Source organism: Thermobia domestica, chromosome 7 (assembly GCF_964235325.1).
Source record: "Thermobia domestica chromosome 7, izTheDome1.hap1.1, whole genome shotgun sequence".
NCBI lineage: Eukaryota > Metazoa > Arthropoda > Insecta > Zygentoma > Lepismatidae > Thermobia > Thermobia domestica.
In genome coordinates, this window is record NC_137460.1 from 63839964 (window position 1) to 63859648 (window position 19685).

The 19685-nt window shown below is 35.1% G+C and overlaps 1 protein-coding gene across 1 annotated transcript in view; it reads left to right on the top strand.

The window, feature by feature from the left end:
* DNaseII (deoxyribonuclease II) overlaps positions 1–19685 on the top strand; it is a 151511-nt gene that overhangs the window by 15486 nt on the left and 116340 nt on the right. The gene's annotated exons all lie outside the window — the stretch shown is intronic.

Consider the following 19685-nt stretch of genomic DNA (forward strand, 5'->3'; position numbering starts at 1 on the left):
TGGACATTGAGGGGAAGTGCGCCAAAATACACGTTTTTAATAAGGAGTTTCACTATTTGTCCAATAGAGTGCAGTGCCGTATGGGTGAAGATACCTTTCTTACTTTCAGGAAGTTGTAATATGTAAACAGTAAATAGAAAGATTGGGTTTCAAGTTTTTTTTAATTTTTTTTTTTTTTTATGACAGCTACAAAATTAATGTAAAATGGAAACGTGGTCTGAGCGGTTTCCTGCAATTGATTAAGCTCCCTAAGAATACATTTCATCTCTATCCATCGTAACACCGGAAGTGGCAGAAATTCACTATAACTTCCGGTTTCAATATTCATCTACATAGAGCGAAAACGATAACAGATAGCGAGAAGCGATTTTTATGGAATCGATTTAGCTTCTAAGAATAGTTATAATCTTCCCGCTTAACTCTCTATTCAAAGAGGAAGTGGCAGAAATCAACCACTTCCGGTTTTAACGTTGATCCCTGTATAGTATAAAACGGTAATAGATAAGGAGAAGCGTGTTTTCTACAGTCAGTTAACGATCTCAAGAGCATATTCCATCTCCACTCTAATTTCTCTACTAAAACTAGAACAGGTATAAACTGCTACCCTTCCGGTTTCAATATTAATTGAGAAAATGTCACGCAAATCAAAACAGTAACAAAGGGGAGGAGGCACCCGAACACATGCCCTCTAACGACTGTGGGTAATTTTTAATTTGCTGTACACAGCATCTTTTCGAGAGATTCATGAGCTTTTCGAAACAAATATACATGAACATGTACAGAATTTTAACCTATTTCTGTTATTAATAAAATACACTCTATCCTGTTGATTCTCAACTTTCAAAATACGTAATTAAATCCTTTAAACTGAGCTGTAGGCAGTGCAAATTTGTCCTATAATTGCCGTGTCCAAAGCAATTGCTAAGTTCCATACTTGTCTAAAGAAGAAAAATAACACAGAAATTATCACAGAAAGAATGTATTGGGTATTCAAATTGAATATTTTAGACCTAAACTTGTGTAACTGTCACTTTAAAATCCATATTTTAATTCCTGTATTGTATTACGGTCGACACTGATTTCCTTTCTCTGACGTATGTTCTCGGAACGACAGGTGCCATGGCGGCGAAATAAATAAATAAATAAATAAAATAAAAAGTCAAAGTTCGTGCACTAGGTTAGGCAGGGAACAAAAATTGTTGCCCAATGGACAACTCCTTTAACACCAACGCTTGTTCACTCTTTCTCAATCACTAAACATACAGTATCTGTTTCAAAATACAAACGCATGAGTGCAAGAATGCAAGAGACATGAAAACAAATTTCATATTCAATATTTTTCTTAATTCATCATCAGAATAGGTTTTAAGACCTGAAGAATTATGCAGCAGGCTATCTGTTCAGGTGATTCTCTAAGAACAGTTCTTTCAGAGATTTTTTTTGTATGAATGAAAACGAGTTCTTACTAAACGTACGAGAAGGTTTCAAAAAGTTCGTGCAATTACCTAGAAGAAACCACTCTGCATAACTCTGACACCATGGTGATATTAGTCGTTCCCTACATAGTCAGCGTGCCTTGGGAGACATGTTTGGCTCCAGTTCTTCACTTTCCGTAAGCCCGTTTTGTAGAAGTCTCAGTTTGGCTTTGAGACCACAGTTCAGGCACAGAAATAACTTTATTCCTACTGTCAAAATTATGTTCTCTGAGTGGAGGCTTCATTTCTGGGAAGAGAAAGAAGTCACTTTGTGCTAGGGCCGCTGAATATAGGTTGAGTTGAGTTGATTTTAATGTCCCGTTCAGCAATGAGGCTATATGAAATGTGGACCTAGTGATTAACGTGGAATGATTAACCTACATGAGCTCCCGTCGGGAATCGAACCCGGGTCTCATGCCAGAGGTGCGTACGCTAGCCGCTTGGCCAGGATGGAGCTCCGGTGAGTATGGGGTTGGGGCAGTATTTCATACTTTAATTCCATTGCCTTCATCATGTATGCATGGGAGAAATGAGCTGCTGCATTGTGTACTAACAGCAGCACCCCTTTTGTGATCAATCCATGACATTTCCTCTTCAGTTCCTCTCGTAACTTAGTCAGGAGATAGAAATAATAGGTACCAGTAAGTGTTTACTAAGCCGTTATTTTGTAACATTCTGGGTTAGAACTCGTTTATTCTTTTTGTAAGGAGCTCGTAAATTACCTCAGCAGCGAAAATCTTGATTCTATAACGAGAATCAAACCCAGAACTATGCGTACCACGTGCGAAAAGAACTGTTAAGAAGGGTCATATGTATTTGATACAGAGAGAGAAAGAATTTATCTGTGCCACCCCTTAATAAAATCCTGGCTACGGGCCTCATGCAAACCAAACTCTTTCACGTGGTGTTCACGTGGCACTGCTACTTGTTTTGACTAAGAGCGAGATCATGAACGATAAATCTAATGTTGCACGAAGTTACGTTGAAATCACTACGATTTTGTATTCCCAGTAGGACTTTTATCTTTAAACATCCGAGCTGAAAGCGAGTACTCTATTATTATACTCGATTAAGATTTGATGACTTTCTAGGTTTCAAATATATATATATATATATATATATATATATATATATATATATATATATATATATATATATATATATATATATATATATATATATATAAAAGAAAATCCCTTGCATTCTGCATGGGACAATGTTCAGTGGCGGCTTTAACGGGTAGGCCGGCGGGCCTACCCAAAAATTATATATATATATAAAAACGCTAAAAGATACAATAAAGAGTAGATAATTATTTAACAAATAGCATCGACCTATGCTGTAAAAGTAAATTCCTGCTGTTATTAATCAATATGTATCCATAAGCAAAAGAGTGGGTCTACCCAAAATTAAAATCCTAAAGCCGCTCCTGATAATGTTCACTTTAAACCGAGTGTTGAGGTGACAACTAACAACAGACTTGATACTTCTTCTGGCCATGCTCGAACATACCTAATTGTTTATTAACAAATTTAAAATATTTTAGAATGTGAACATGGTTAAGTAGAGTGGATATTTGTTTTGTTTTGATTTCGTTGTGAAAGAATATACAGAACGCAGTACCTATATGGAGCAAGTTTGGGTATAGAGGTCTGCAACACTTCGGTGGTAATGAAACAAGCGTCTTCGATTTATGCTCGTGTGTCATACGCAGGGTTGCCACTCGTAGTGAGATTCTACTTGATTTTGTTATTTTTACGTTGATTTGTAATTTTGTACTTGGAATAATACCGGTTAAATATCAATACGTAAAATGTGAGTAAATGATTTAAAAAAAATAGTAAGGACAAGAATTGTATTTAAAAAGATGTAACGTGCGCTTCGTTAGCCTGTAAGTGAATATAAGGCTCAGTTTCCATATGCAAAATACTATTGAAAAAAGTCAAATTTATACATGATCTTGAAGCGTCAATTCCTTTCTAATTTTGATCGGAGTATAGCATAGATATGTGTTGTTTACAGTTTCGCAATATAGTATAACAATGCTACATTTAATTCTGGACTAAATTATACACTTTACAGTATTGATATGTATTATAATAATTCATTTATTCCAAAATATACGGGTGGTATTTGCTTACACAAGTGCTCTATTACGTAATATGACGCATATCTTAGCCCAATATTTGTTGTTCAGCCTTTACGAATTTCGTTTTACGTTGGAGATTTTCAGGCAATGAACTCGAATGCCACACTGTAGCTTGAAGGCTCCTCGTTCAATATTCCTAAGTCTCTTCAATCTTCGTTAAATAAAACAATTTCCCATCGACAGTATTGTAATCATACATATTCAAATTATGTAAAAGTTCGCCGTAAACTAAATGGCTTTTAGAGCATTAATCTTTAAATATTAAGAGTACCACAGAACAATATTTTTAAAAAAATGTGTGAAATAAATGAAACGTAAAAAGTGGATTTTAACATCATAAAGTTTATCTTCCAGACTTAAGTAGGAACATTTTTATCATGGGTATCCCTGCATTGCGAGCTTTGCGGGCCCGTTATTTACACCACTGCATTTCTCGTACGTTTATAACATTCATTAACTTGGAAAATAGGGATATGATAATGCTTGCATGATGCATTGAATTTCATATATGTATTCGATATCAATCGTTTCTAAAACGAATAATTCATTCGACCATTCTTTCTCGCTTCAAGACATAAATCTACTGTTTAATGTAGAATTTGAATCATTAGCGCTCCTACCGGGAATTGAACCCCGGAATTCTATGCTGAAGACGCGTTTGCTAATTATACAGGGTGTTTCAAAACAATACAGACAACGTTTGGGAGGTGATTCCTGACACCAAGATTAGACAAAAAGTACAGACTAATCTGGATGCACAAATGCTTCCTTTCGGAGCCAGAGGCTGCCGAAAATATGAAAAAAAAATGAACTTTGAAGGTCCATAGCTCCAAAACTATGGGCTCTATTGTAGTCGGATCAAGATTTCATGTAGGAACTAATATGTGCGCTATCCAAATATCCATGTTCCAGAACCCTGTGGTACTTACGCAAAAAAAAATTATAGAGAGAGTTTGGCTCGGGCATATAATTTGAAGTACTCACCAACTACCTCTATAAAAGTTATTGCGGAAGTACTGAAGAGTTCTGGAACTTGAATATTTGGATAGGGCACGTACTAGTTCCTAAGTGAAGTCTTGACCCGACTACGGTAGGTCCCATAGTTTTGGAGCTATGAACCTTTAAAGTTCATTTTTTTCATGTTTTCGACAGCCTATAACTTCGAAAGGAAGCATTTGTGCACTCAGGTTGGTCTATACTTTTTTTTTTATCTTGGTGTCAAGAATCACCTCCCAAACGTTGTCGGTGTTGTTTTGAAACACCCTGTATATCTATAAGGAACGCCAAAATACGCATGCAATTCCGCAGGTCTACCGGGGACCGAATTTACTGAACCTCTTAAGTGTTCCGCGCTTTAAACATACCTTACATGGTAACTGACCCAAATCTACGATAATACTGATCTTCAAACTAGTAAAAACAATAGGATTTTATATTTATGTAACCTATTTCTTTGTAAGTTCGATATTTTATTTTTCAACATTTTTATTTTGCATTTATCTACTTACTGGGTTTTAAAGTTAATTATATGAATTACAAGTGTAGCACCTGTGTATTTGTCTCTGGCTTCGCATGTTTTCACAGTAACATTTTGGATTGAATCAGTTTAAAGTGTACTTCAAGGATATTTATTCGGTTCTTAAATAGTTAAGAAAGTTAAATTCCGAAATATTAACGTGGATAAAGAAAGTATTTATTTATTTGTCCTTCACAATAATTTCTATATGAGCGTTGTACTTCATTGGAAATCTATTGCGGGGAGTTCTCTCGCCCTTGAAACAATATGACTAAGGCTAGTTTTAGACGGAAGCATTTCTCGTAGCAGATGTGCTGCCAAAAATTTCATATAATATTCAATAGCATCAAAAGTATATGATGCTTTTAAACGGTAGCATTTTGATAAGCATCTGTAGTAAACAAATCACTGGAGAAGAGCGCAATTATGGCTCCGAAATTAAGCGTGAGGTAGCTAAAGCTATAGAATTGTAACAACAGTTCTCGCCGGTCATATTAAAAAACGAAAATCACAAAGAAGTATGTGGGCAAAGAGCATCCCTACTCCAACTCATTTTGCTTTACTACAATTCAGTTTCCCACACAAAACAAAGAGCATAGATATTTGACACAAAATCTTTCGCTTCTTTTTTAACACACCACGGCGCTGCAATCGGACCAGAAATGCTGAGGAAAATGCTACGAAATAGAGCATGTTCTATCGACAAGAAATGCCATAGGATATGCCATGGCATGGGAAATGCTATAGCATTTGCTACTTTACACGGTAGGATATCGATGATACGATTTTTGGTGCGAGAAATGCTGCGATAAATACTTCCGTCTAAAACTAGCCTCATTATTTCTCCCGCGAGAAGAACAGACTTTCTTCCTTTGAGTCTCTCCCCCCTTGTACGCAGCAAGGACAGAACTACTCTGTCTGAAATACTGACTGATACAGTTCTTGCTGTCATTCAATATTAGAAGTGAAATATCGATTTGTTCCACGTTTGTGGTAAGGGGTTTCTTTGAATTTGTTTTCCAGCGTCACTTCATATTTTGCTCTTCATGAACTTTATTCAAATATTAATATACTAGCGGTTAAAAAATATAGTATAAATCTCAAACTCAGGGGGGGGGGGGTTGTTGCACTTTACAAATAACGCTTGTGAATTTTCTCAATTCGGTTGAATAATATGCTTTTGCAACCGCATTTTCATTTCTTTCGGGATCTAACATCAGGACTTCTCCCCTTGTCCTAATGTCATGCAACAGCAACAAAGGCAAACCCACGGGGGGTCTATCGTGTCACAATATACCCCCCAGAAAAAAAACTTGGTAACTGGACATACATTTGTGTGCTTTCTTAATAAAACTGTACTTTGTTAGAGACGTGATTGATGTAACAATAAGATTTTATCCTACACTCCATCTGTACTCTTTCTTTTCTTATAGAAACAATCTGGTTCTATATTCTTTTTTCTGACAAGGAAGGGGGGCAGGGTGGTTGTAGTGCAAGTCCATTCCATACCTACTGCATCTGAGAGAGCATGATGGGATATGAAGATCACGGAAGTTCATGGCAATGGACGATAGGGAAACGAGCTTGGGCTCCTGTTGCTTGAAAAATCAAAAATAGCAATTATAATAAGCAATATACAACTCTGAAATTAAATATTTTGAAAATGGGTAGATCAATCGGAATGAAACATTAGGAACTTAATAATGCTAAAAACTAGTAACGAAATGCATAAACAGTGTTGTCATCCGTGAAGCAGTGTTCCCCACTTACAATAAAATGTATTTTCCGGAAATTACACTTTATATAATATTTGATGCTCGTGTATACTTTTGTTTCGAGATATCTATGTTAAAACAGCTGACATGTGGGGGAAAAGGAAACACGCTTGAAACATCTGCCTTTCGCTGTGTTGTATACAGGAGCCGCTGCTGATACTGTAGAACAAAAGTGACAACTTTTTAGGTGTGTGGGATACTTTTTTAATTCAGAAATTAGTGGCAATCTACTAATCTGTAGGGATGTGCAGGAGACAAGATTTGTGGCTTCTAGTCTCGAAAATGTGCTGTAAAAGTGATGTCTCGACTCGAAAAATGTATATTTCTCTATTGAAAGAGTCGTGTCTCGACTCGAATTGTCAGAAAAATCGTGTCTCGACTCGTCTCGTGCGCATCCCTACTAATCTGTTCATTAACCCGCTAGAGGGAACCATCAAAAAATAACAGTGATCGATAAAGACAGTGTGACACAAATCTCCAGGGGCCACCTGTCATGACTTGCTTGCGGTCGATGCGTTGGCCACCTCTACTGGGGAGAGTCGGCACGAGACATACCCTTCGTATAGCTCCGAATTTGGATGATTCAGTTTTTCAAATACAGACGAATGACACTTAAGAATTGGCTTGAATTTTCATACATATTATTTCAATTTCAAGAACTTTAGTTACTATCTAGTATTGTGCTGGGGGGAGGATTCTGGTAAGAAACTTCCCTTTTTTATCCTGTTGTTTTGTTAAAAGTGATACTTTAAAACTGTTTGAAGGCATTGCCTTCCTCATTTTTCTGTTTTGATTAAATAATGGCAGAGCCGAGTGCTCAGTTCTTTTCTCTCATTTCGTCATTTTAGATTAGATATAAAATGCTTTTTCTCCATGGTTACAAGTGGTATGTACGTCACAGGGTTAGTGGAAGACAAACAGGTACTGTCTGCTTTTATATATATATATATATATATATATATATATATATATATATATATATATATATATATATATATATATATATATATATTGTAACTCTTTTTCTCGAGAAACTATGCATTGATATTTACCGTCAAATACGTCATTTTCTTCAGCTCAATATGAGCTATCGATTTATATGTATTTCCAAGGGCTCCGGCTTTTGGAAATCAGTGGGGGTACAGTTAACGACCGGAGGATCTCGAGGTATGGAATACCACTCATGCTTAATAGGGGATCCGAGGGTCTTGCCGCAGGAAATTTTGGAAATTTACCCTCTTGAAAATGAAGTTTTAGATATTTGTTTGAAAGAAAATGGCACTTTTCTGTTTTTCTTTTTCTCTTAATTTTTTTTTATGGTGAAAAATACATATATTCTTGGATGAAAATATAGGATCGTAACCAGAGAGCTTCTAAGGTTCTAACCCACGATCTAAGTTGTCTTATGCCATTCTGAACGCTGGCCATTTATGATGCAAGAAGTGTGAAACATTTTAGCTGAAAATAGCACGGAGAAATGCTTGTTTAACTTGTCATTTAAAAATCCTCAGCCACACATTCCGGAATTTTACGTGTTTTCATTCTTGGTAAAGCGTACCCAAACTTTGTTATCTCTCCCCCCCCCCCTCTTCGCTGTATGATAATACCGGGCCTTACTATCATTTAAGAAATGCAGTCAAATATTACAATTTTCCCTGTTTTTCTTTTCTTCTTGTTTCTTCTTTTCTGTTTTTAACCGACTTTGAAATGAAGTTCTCAGTTTGACCTCTATTTGTATCTATGTTTGTGTGTATGGTTGATTGTATGCGATTATCTCGAGAACTGTTGGTCATGTTACGATAAGGTTTTCATTAATCGAACAACCTATTTCCAAGGAAGGTTTATACATGTAATAAACTCGGAAAAAATAATTATTAATTTATTAATTTTTAAAAATATCAAATAATTCCTGCAATGTATGAGAAAAACCAAATCCTAAAATATACTGCAACCAGAAATTCAACAAAATAAGGTGGGCTGCATACAATCACGGGGCACGAGTAATTTCAGCCAGCTTTCTCCGAATCATTTAACACTGATAATGGATGTTTAGGTCATTCGCGATGCCATGACTGTTTACACGCCAGTTTTGCTTAACTTTTACCAGAATATCGTCTACGTTTTCTGTGATTGGTCATCCATTGTGAGAATCATCTTGGAGATCGAAATTTCTAAAACGAAAACGACTGTTTTATTGACTTTTCTGTCAATGTTTCCTGTGGGATCAGGTCATTTCCTCAAGTATGTTTTGCCCAAGCGTTAAAATGTTGGACATTTGCTCAACTACCTTTTCTTGCTATTGATCATGAACTGGAAATCCATAACAGGCACGAAAATCTTGACTAATGGTCAAAACGGAGGGTTGAGATTTTCATATATGATAAAATATACGCAGGGTTGCCACAAGTTAAAAATTTTACTATGATTTTTTATTAATAATATTGAATGTTTTTCATGAATCATTTATGTCAAAGATCTGAATATTCCTGAAGTATGTGATGCGCTTGCAATTTAGGACTCAATCCTAGCAGTTATCACATTCTCAGTATTATATTTTCCATATTACGAAGGTAAAACACTGTATCTGAGAAATTCAAGGTACCAACTGGATTTCTTTCATTGATTAAAAGACTTAAGAAAAAGAGAATAATTAATTACAGACGATATTTATTTAAAACAAACTGTCCTTTTACACCGTATGTACGAATTCTTCAATAAATCACATTCATTTCTTAGGTTATGTCAGTATAATTCAAATGGTTCATTCCTGTTGGGCCTATTCCCGTTTCGTCTACGGACCTTCCAGCAATATATATATCATTATCTCAATCCCATCGTAGATGTAAGCCAAACGGGCATTCCCGCTTCGCCTACACTCAATCGACAAGGGATATTTAGTGTGAGATTTTTTTTTTTTTTTTTTACACAGATTTATGAATAAGTTTAGTTTTCAACGTCAGCAACAGTTTTGACGTGATTGACTGATTCTAACCAAGTGAGTGTTGTGCCACTAGTAGTTCAAAAGGTCATCATTTCGAAACAGATATACGTTCTAATTTTTTATGGGCTCACAGAACAATTTAAAACGGCGAGTGACTAGCTATTCAAGATCAGTTTCTCGAACTTTACACATTCTGGTCGGTACTCCGGTGATTCTGACTGTGAGAGGTGAACCATTATCCCTTCCAACTGCCCTGCTAGTAAAATTTCTTAATGTAATTTTTCATCCTTAGTGGTGGGTGGAAGTAACTTTGTAGTTTTTCTGCCTGAATGCAGAAATACTTGGAATATTGCAAGTAGAGTAAAACTAAGGCCCGGAGTGAAGGTTCAGGATAGCATGAATGCTGGTTTTCAAATTCAATTTTGAATGCTTGATTCATGTCCAGAGTGGTGGACGAGTATCGAACCAAAGGTAGCAGAGGTGAAGTGAACGGAGTCAATTCTCTCCCTCGTTCTTCCTGTTTGAATAAAATGAATACGAGTTTCTCTAAATGAAGTGATGTAGCTGTTTTGCTTTGATAATATTTAACGCGGCTCTGGAGTAACGGGCGGAATACCTCGAATGGAAGCTAATTGCACTCCAAATCTGAATTTCTTTAAACTTATTTTAGCTAAATTATTTTTATACCAAATTTCTCATAATGAAAGTATTAGTTTTATAGGGTTAGTTTTATAGGGATAAGTCTTGAGTCAAGGCATAACGTTTAAAGTGAATGTAGTGATAGTAGACAACGTCTAGATTTGAACGTTGCTGAATCACATTTAAAAATATTATGGGGACTAGCACCTCAATTTACCTCAATAGTAACCTTAAAAAATAAAGTTGAGAAATTTAAGCACAGAAACTTAGTAACACATAAGAGAGAAGTCAAACTTACTACAGCATTTATTAATTAGTATGAGAATTTTAGACAATAAAAGGATTACTATGCAGTGTTAATTCTGAAATTCTTTTCTGAAAAATTCAAGTTAATTGGTTTAATTTATTATTCCCTAGATTAATTAATTTCCATCGATTTAACTTGATTGAAAAATCACATGACTGCATTTAGTCGATATATTAATATTTTAGTTATCTCTATATTGTATTTCCACCTCAAACACTAAAAAATTTCCCCAAACTATAAATATCCCTCGTCGAGCGAGTGTAGGCGAAACGGGAATACCTGTTTCACTTACAGATAAGATGAGATTAAGATAATGCTAGAAGTTGGTAGAAGGTCCGTAGGCGAAACGGGAAGACACCATTTAAATGGGTTATGAGCTGTATTGAAGGAAATTATATTAAATTTTCCACTGTTTGAAACAAAATGTTTTATGCGTAGAGTGTAACGAAGATTTAGAATAGTGTTAGCCAGGAGACGAGATTTAAGGCTGTTTCATCTCGAAAAGGAGGCGTGAAAGTGTTGTCTTTAAAAACGTGTTTATTGAAAGAGTTCGATGTCATCTCGAAAATTCTACCTCGACATTATGTTGGGTAACACTAATACCATAGTCTACATAAAAGAGTGGAAGTGATTTGCTCATCATCGCCTAGATCATATTTCTTTAGGTAAAAAGAAATGTGAAATTTGGACAGAATATCCCTTGAAAGAAAGTGCTTATGGTATCGCGAGCACACAATATTCGATGCTGCGTTGTCATGTTTGGATTTGTTTTACAAATTATATAAGAGATCGTTTCTGTTACATGGAGAGGCAAATATCAAGAAATTAGACGTTTATTATAACACGAATAATTGCTACATTTTGATTTTTGAAAAATATGGGAAGATGTTTTTGTAAGAAAGGGTAAATAGCAAGAAGTAATATTATTATATAGTAAATTTTATATCCACGATTTGTCTTTAATTGACATTTACCGATTTTTAGTTCGCACTTATAAAAAATAAAAAAGTGAGCACCAAATAAGTACCGGCTACCACCACAGTATAAGTGCCGCTAAATGTGTAACTTTCGTCAAGGGGAAGATTTAAGTTTGTGTACCAGTTTTAGACAATTTAAAATAGGACTCTTGAATTTCATTTATGGACAATTATCCATGCTGTTCAACTTTAAAATGATTACCTTATGTTAATGGAGAACAGCAGTTTACATTTTTTAAATATATGCTGACAATATGAAAGTATAAAGACATGATACGTAATATGTTGACCTATCTCCAAATTCTGTTTTCTTCTCCTGCGCGAAATAAATTAACTAATCTTGTACCCAATGATAATGCAATATTTGTTTCGAGAGTTGTGGATGGTGATTTTGAAGAAAGAAAAAAATCACTATTGCCAAAAACTGTTTGACACAATGGACTATCATCGCATCATATTTTGTGCACTCGAGATTTGTTATTTATGTTGATCGCACATAGGCCTTTGTTTGTGCGCTCCCGACACGGAGGCACAAAATAAGAAAGGATTTTTTGGAGCATGTATTCCAAGGGAAATAAAGAGATTTTTTAAAGTTTAAAAAAAAAAAAAAAAAAAAAGAATGTAGTATCTCACACATTCATGAAATTAGAGAGATGAAACTCAGCACATAAACTCTTCTTTAAAATGAGGGAATACGTATTTCAGCGCTTTCAAAAATCCCGTTTCTAACGGAGACATTTCTATAATATTCAAACTTCTCTTCCTTTCTTCAGAGGCTGTCTAATGTCAAGATTCGCTTAAGTTGGAGGTGTGGAATTCGGTACATAGATTTTTAATTAAAAATAAGGGAACACGTTTTCAAGAGCAGAAAGAAGGACATATTTATTATATTGAAATTTCCTTTTATTTATACATAAAGTGCCGAATGTGTGACAATTTAAATTTCAGGTTTTATATTCATTACACCTTATCTTCCCGAGAGGAGAACGGAAACTTCTGCTACTGTATGTATGATCAGAATACAATAAAATATATATTTAATAAGTAGCCTTCTGTTAGCTGGGGACCTCGCCCAGAAATCGCGGTGTTTTCTCGGTCTACGACCTCAGATCTCATATACCTGCAAGCATACCGAATTTCACTTCAAACATCAAGTTTCATGTTTCTAACTTTCAGGATCCCCAGATATGAATGTATTATTACTTGTATAATAAACTCAAAGACCGTAAAGAGAAATACGTAACATTTTATCATTTAATATGGAATATGGAAGTTGTATGGTTCCTTCAATTCCGGTTTGAGTAGATAGATTTATGTTAAGATGGAATATATTCTTGGGACACTTAATTGATTAAAGAAAATCGCTTCTCGCTATCTATTACCGTTTTTAATTTATAGTGATCAATATTATAACCGGGAGTGAGTAATTTCTACTTCCGGCTATACTAAAGTGTTAAGGATGGAGATGAAAGTTGAAACGTGTAATCGATTTCTGAAAATCTTTTATCTCTGTCTATTATCGTTTTTCCTTTACGGTGATAAATATGTTAACTGGAAATGATTCATTTCTACTACCTCCAGTGGGCGAATCACCTCCATCAACGAACTCCCTCGAGATAATAACTATCTGTGGCAAAAGAAAAACAATTTAAAAATTAGCATCCGTTCACAAGTTATCGTGTGGAGTAACGGACGTACGGACTAAGATTATAATCTTATAAGTACCAGTACGTGACCCTAATAATTGTAATACTTCGACAAGCTGGGTGCTTCGCCCTCAGACTCTTGCATTTGTTCAGCTATTGCCTCGCACCTTATAAACCTACAAGCATACCGAATTTCAGTTCAAATACTAACCGTCCTGAATGCCCAGATATACTGAACATTTCGATCACCAGGAACTTCGCCCCCAAACCCACGTTCGGTCGGCCTAGGGATTCACATACTATGAATCTACAGAGTACTGAATTTCAGTTCACATACCAAGTTTCATGCCTCTAATCTTCAGGGATCCAAAAATATGAACGTATTATTGTAATTGTGATACTCACCTTTTTTCTTTCCTTCTAAGCCAGATATAAAAGATACATGTATAGTGTGGCATCTTACTATAATTACTGCAGTCCCTACCTTTTTTCCCACCACTTTTCTTTCTCTTTTTACTAAAATATCAGAAAAACGCTTAAACACATCTCACATTATTTTAAATGAGAAAGACAAACACCAAATTTCAAGTCTCTAACCTGAAATTGGGAAGAAGAAGAATAGTAGGAAAGAAGATGAAGACAAAATATGTCAAATCAGATTAGAATATTAGAAAGAGTGCGCAGAATATGAATTTGACAGAGATATTAGGAAGTTTCAGAAAAACATGGCTTACATTAAAAAACTAGAGTAAAACCAGTGAAATTTCTTGAGGACTGCTTCACATGAAAATAATTTATCAGAAACTACAGTAAATTAGTGAAAATGTTTGAGGACTGCTTCACGTGTACATAATTTATTTGACAAAGGAAATAGCTTGCAAATCTTGTAATTGTAGTTTTTGACAAAAGCAATATCTTGCAACTTTTAAGCAGTCTATTTTCTGCATCTCACATAGAAAATAGCTAGTTCCAAGCATAGACAAAGTGTGAGGGAAAGTTGCAATAGCATTGATTTGTCTAATAAATTCTGCCAGAACGTGACGATATGTTCTATATTTTGAGGAACATTTTCCTTTGCTACCTCTGAAATTTAAAACTTTAAAGTGTTCAGTTCTAATAATTTCATATATTGGCTTCACTGAGATTCCCAGTTTACCATGGATGCAACGCCCTCGAAAAATAACAATTCTCGCCTTCCATATATATATATATATATATATATATATATATATATATATATATATATAATGTACAGTAATTCTTTTCTTTTCAGAAATTTCTTTACTCACTCTATAATGTTGAGATAGATACTGATGCACGAAAAACTTGAAAAGTATGAAGAACATATGCCTATGTTTTCTGAAATCCCTCCAATATAGAATTTCCGAGAGTGAATGTCTGAGTTTCTTGAACATGAGTGCATATCCCTATTTCTGAATAATATAAATACATAATGATATAGCGACACAGAAAACTATTGTTCTCTTGCTGGTGGTAAAGCCCCGGAGAATTGTATTTTGCAAGAGTCTACTTTTCCTCCTTCAGAATTCCTAATTATGAATATTGATCTTTCCATTTCCTTTCAACTAGTTAACAAACTAGGTATAGTCAAAATATATTATGCTTATTAAGAGGGAGAGAAAAAAAAGAAATACAATTTTTTCCTTTGCCGAGGAATAAATGAATGTGTGCACTAGAACAGTTCTGAGTGGGTCGTATCCGTGTATTGTTTCAATCTAGAAGTAGTATTTGAAATAAGCTTAATTATTTCGCAAAATGATACTAAATTCCTTTGTTGTTGACCTGTACATTTTGGTTTATCTAGGTTGGACGCTAGTGACATGCGAGCACGATGAGCAAGTATGAACCTTATTGAAGTTACAAGAAAGAATGTTAGTTACAATTAATAAATCTAAATTGAAATATAATACAAATAATACTTAACGTACGTAAAAATTATGTATATTATTTATTATTTCAATGTTCAGATATGCTGCGTGGCTAATTTAATACTGAATTGTAGAATTGAATTAGTCATTGTTAAAAGGGATTATGTGTCATTTTGGGCCAAATTGAATTATGAATAGATTCGTAATGTACTGTATATTAGTCAACCTGTATGTCTGTGGGAAAATATTTTGTTATTTCACTCATAACCCCGCTTTTAAACACTGAAACAACTATGCTTAATTTACCATATTTTTAAAAACAACACAATTTTATCTGACACTCTGCAACCCTGTTTATCGGATATATTTCATAATAGCCTGCAGCGAAATATCACCCATTTCCTTTCTGATATTTGCTAAGAATGCAGCAGGTGTCCCTTCTGTTTCGGTTGATGATAATCAGATTAAGAAAAAAGATAACCACTGTAGGAAATGACTCTGGTTTAGAGACTTGAGGAAATAGACACTTGGGCAAATGACGCTATTTCGTTTCCTGTTTGAAGTACTAAATATCCTCAGTCTACTAGATACAAACATATTGGGAGTCACGATGGTCATTGATAGAGGATAGAGGCTTACATCTGATTTCAAAAGTCGGACGTTTATTACCAGGCCTGTGAATTGATTGTCCGGACATAAAGTGTCTCGACTCTTATCCTCACGTGAGTTAGTCTCTTTAACCGAGTCCGTTCTCGACTCGATAACCCGTGCCTATTTCTCACAGAAGTCAGGCGAAGCCTCTGCGCGTTGCCTACGGGACACGCCCTAGTCTTTTCGGAGGACTCATCTCATCACGATGGCTTTGGTGTAGCTTATACGATCGGACGTGCTTTCTGACAGGTTTGGACCATGACCGATTTGGGATGAATTACCCTCCAGTGGCTGAGTTCCGTATTCAATATTAATCTACATAGAACAGAAAAAATAAGAAATATCGACAAGCAGTGTTAAGAACAGGGCCGTAACTTTTGGGGGAGCAGGAGGGGCAACTCCTCCCCCAGGGAAGCTTCCCGCCGTTCGAGGGGACCCACTTAAAGACAACATTTTCTTATTCCATAGGTAAATAAAACAAAAATGAGTCGTGGGCCCATTTCAGTAAAAAAAATGTCTACTATTAGGGACCCTAGAAATAATATTTATTCGTATGGCTTTGCGATTTGTCAGTATTGTCCCCCTTAATTAGTCATGTACGGAAGGGGTCCAGGGGCGTAACTAACGGCACCACAGACCTCGCCGTGCGGGAGGACCCACCGGGTCCGAGGGACAAATAAAAAATAAGAGAAAAATGGAAGGAGGGAGCCCAAGAATTAGAAAAAAACAACTTTTCTAGGGGGTCCAAATACGCGTATTAATGGTTCCCCCCCCCAAAAAAAAAATCTAAGTTACGGCGCTGGTTAAGAATCATTATAGCGTTATATTCAAACTGGAGTAGCAGAAATCAACCAGTTCCGGCTTTAATATTAATCTCTATAGAGTAAAACCAGTAATAGATAAGAAGAAGCGTTTTTCTGCTATCAATTAAGCGCCCCAAGAATATATTCCATCTTTTTTCCATTCTCTTTATTAAAACCACAAATGGCAGAAATCTACTACCACTTCCGGTTTCAATATTAACAGAAAATAACACACCATACAAATAAAACTTCACGTGATATGCATGTGCTAACGCTACTTGTTATTTATCATTTTGTTCAGCTTAAAGAGATCTATCAGTTGGTAATATCTCTTCTTTTGGACCTTTTTCTTTTCGTTATGTGCTAATAATGTAGAATTTCTGGTAAAAAAAATTTGCATGACAGTTGGACATGCATGGAAGATTTCCATTATTGTCTGTTTTATAGTACAGTATATACAACGTGCTGTTCCAGTAATTGCACTTATTAGAGCATCTTTATAATAGTAAACACATTTGTACGTAGTTATACAATACCCAAAGCGGAAACATGTGGTTTGGCACCTGTAGTACCTGATGCAGTGTCAGCAACACATTGTCTTTTTTTGTTTTCTTTCTGCCTGTTTATAGACGCTGCATTTTGTATAAATGAGTCATCACAACAAAAGGACAAGCTCACCGACTTTCGTGTCTCGTCCGAATGGTTGATGATGTAATGCTGTCTGTGTTTTACCAGTTGAAAGAAAGAAAAAAAAATCGTGGGCCCAAGTCGTTTCATCCATATCAGTTTCTTTCGGAGGTGGGCGCAGGAATTGCTTCTATTACTACTATTATTGCTGCAACTATTACTACAAATAATAATAGTACGAGGAATGATTAGAAAATTCTTTTTCAAACCTTGGCAGAGATGAGCTAGTAATCTGCAATTAACTTCACGGACGCGTCCTTCAAAGCAGGGGGCTATAGCTCCGGGCCTTCAGGGGGACAGGGTCCTCCACTATGATCAAAATGTCAACTATAGTAGTTTTCAAAGCTAAACCAAGTTTTCTTATCAGCAGTAAAACTGCCATATGGTTGTTAGCGGCCACGTGCGGTTTGTCAACCAGTTGGATGTTGCCAGTATTACAAAAGCTTAGCCGCTCTCCCGGTCGCCAGGGTAAGCAATGAAGTCTCGAACTATTCTTTCTGCGTGTTGCAAACCAATAAGCAGATACATAAAACCAGAATAACCATTTAAAATAGGGATAAAATACGTACACGTCATTCAACAAGTAATTTCTCTCCTATTAATATAATAATAATAATAATAATAATAATAATAATAATAATAATAATAATAATAATAATAATAATAATAATAATAATAATAATAATATGATAGTTTTTACTTCCGAGCCGTTTCGGGCTACTGTGCATTTTCGGTAATGCTCGGAAAATAGAATAGATCCTGGACCGCACGTTGGACCGATATTGTATTTTTACCCGCATGAATCGGGTTTGTCCGATTGAACCGTATGAATAGGGATGACCTGATAATTCCGTGTGTCATTATTGTAAATGATGTGTTGTTTCACTTTATTATCATAATACAAATTGTTCTAATTATCATGTACGAACTCATAACGAGTCTATCGGGTCAAATGGTCCAAACAGGCCAAACACGTGTCAAACTAGTTTATCAGGTCTAAGAATCGAGTAAACCAAACGCAGTGGGTATCGGGCGGGTACAGCTTACCCGAAAAGTTCAAGCACTAATTATAGGTTAAAGTCAATACTTAAGAGCTCTAATTGTTTGCATTCCTTTTCTTTTCTTTCTTTTTTTTAGTTAACCGACCAACGAACTTGCGGATACATAAATATAAATGCTCAAATCTAAATTATTGCATTATATTATTGCAATGAGCATCAACGTGATTTACTATTAGGAGTTAGCGTGATGCACTAATGTTAGTCTTTTATAAATAGCATTATTATTATTATTATTATTATTATTATTATTATTATTATTATTATTATTATTATTATTATTTGTTTATGCCCTTCATGCAACTTAGAATCAATCTCATAAAGCACTACATCAGACCTGATTGAACATTATTTTGAAAATTCTCACATAAATAGATAAAATAAACAATTGGAACTTAACACTTCAAGAGTTCAAAATATGTCCTCGTTTTCGTTTTCCTCAGTTTCTGAGGACGATTGATCTATCTCTATGACAACATGATCTTTGTCTCCATCAAAAATATTTTGCAAGACACGATAACTTTGTTCAATGTCCTAGGAAAACATTATTATTATTATTATTATTATTATTATTATTATTATTATTATTATTATTATTATTATTATTATTATTATTATTATTATTATTATTATTATTATTAGACAGGCCATCTGTCTATAATGAGAATTTAAAACTTTTTTCTTAAAAAAAAAGAAATGATTAAAAAGCATTCTATTAAGTACCTAAATCCTCATATGTATTAATGTATGCAGGTTAATATCTGGGTAATAAAGCTATCATTATTCATTTCCTGTGTATAGTATCCTAATTTGTAATTTGTCCAGTTTTTATACACGTGAAGAATCAGATTAGAAAGAAACTGATCAATTATATATTGACCTGTATAACTATATCTTGAAGTTAGAAATAATAAACTTACAAGCAGAGCAGATAAACAGACAGAATCTTTATTAAGCCTATTACTAATATTACATATTATTATTAGCAATAATAATAATGATAACTAAATTCCTGGCGCAACAGCCTTTAGAAGGCCTGGACTTATGGCACTCATTTCTGTGGGGTAATGTGTTTAGAAATCTGCACGGTCTCGGGCTACTAAGATAACCGTAATGGGGTTAGCCATACTGAGAGCTTTATACAATTCTACCTGAGTTGGTGCGGCAACGCC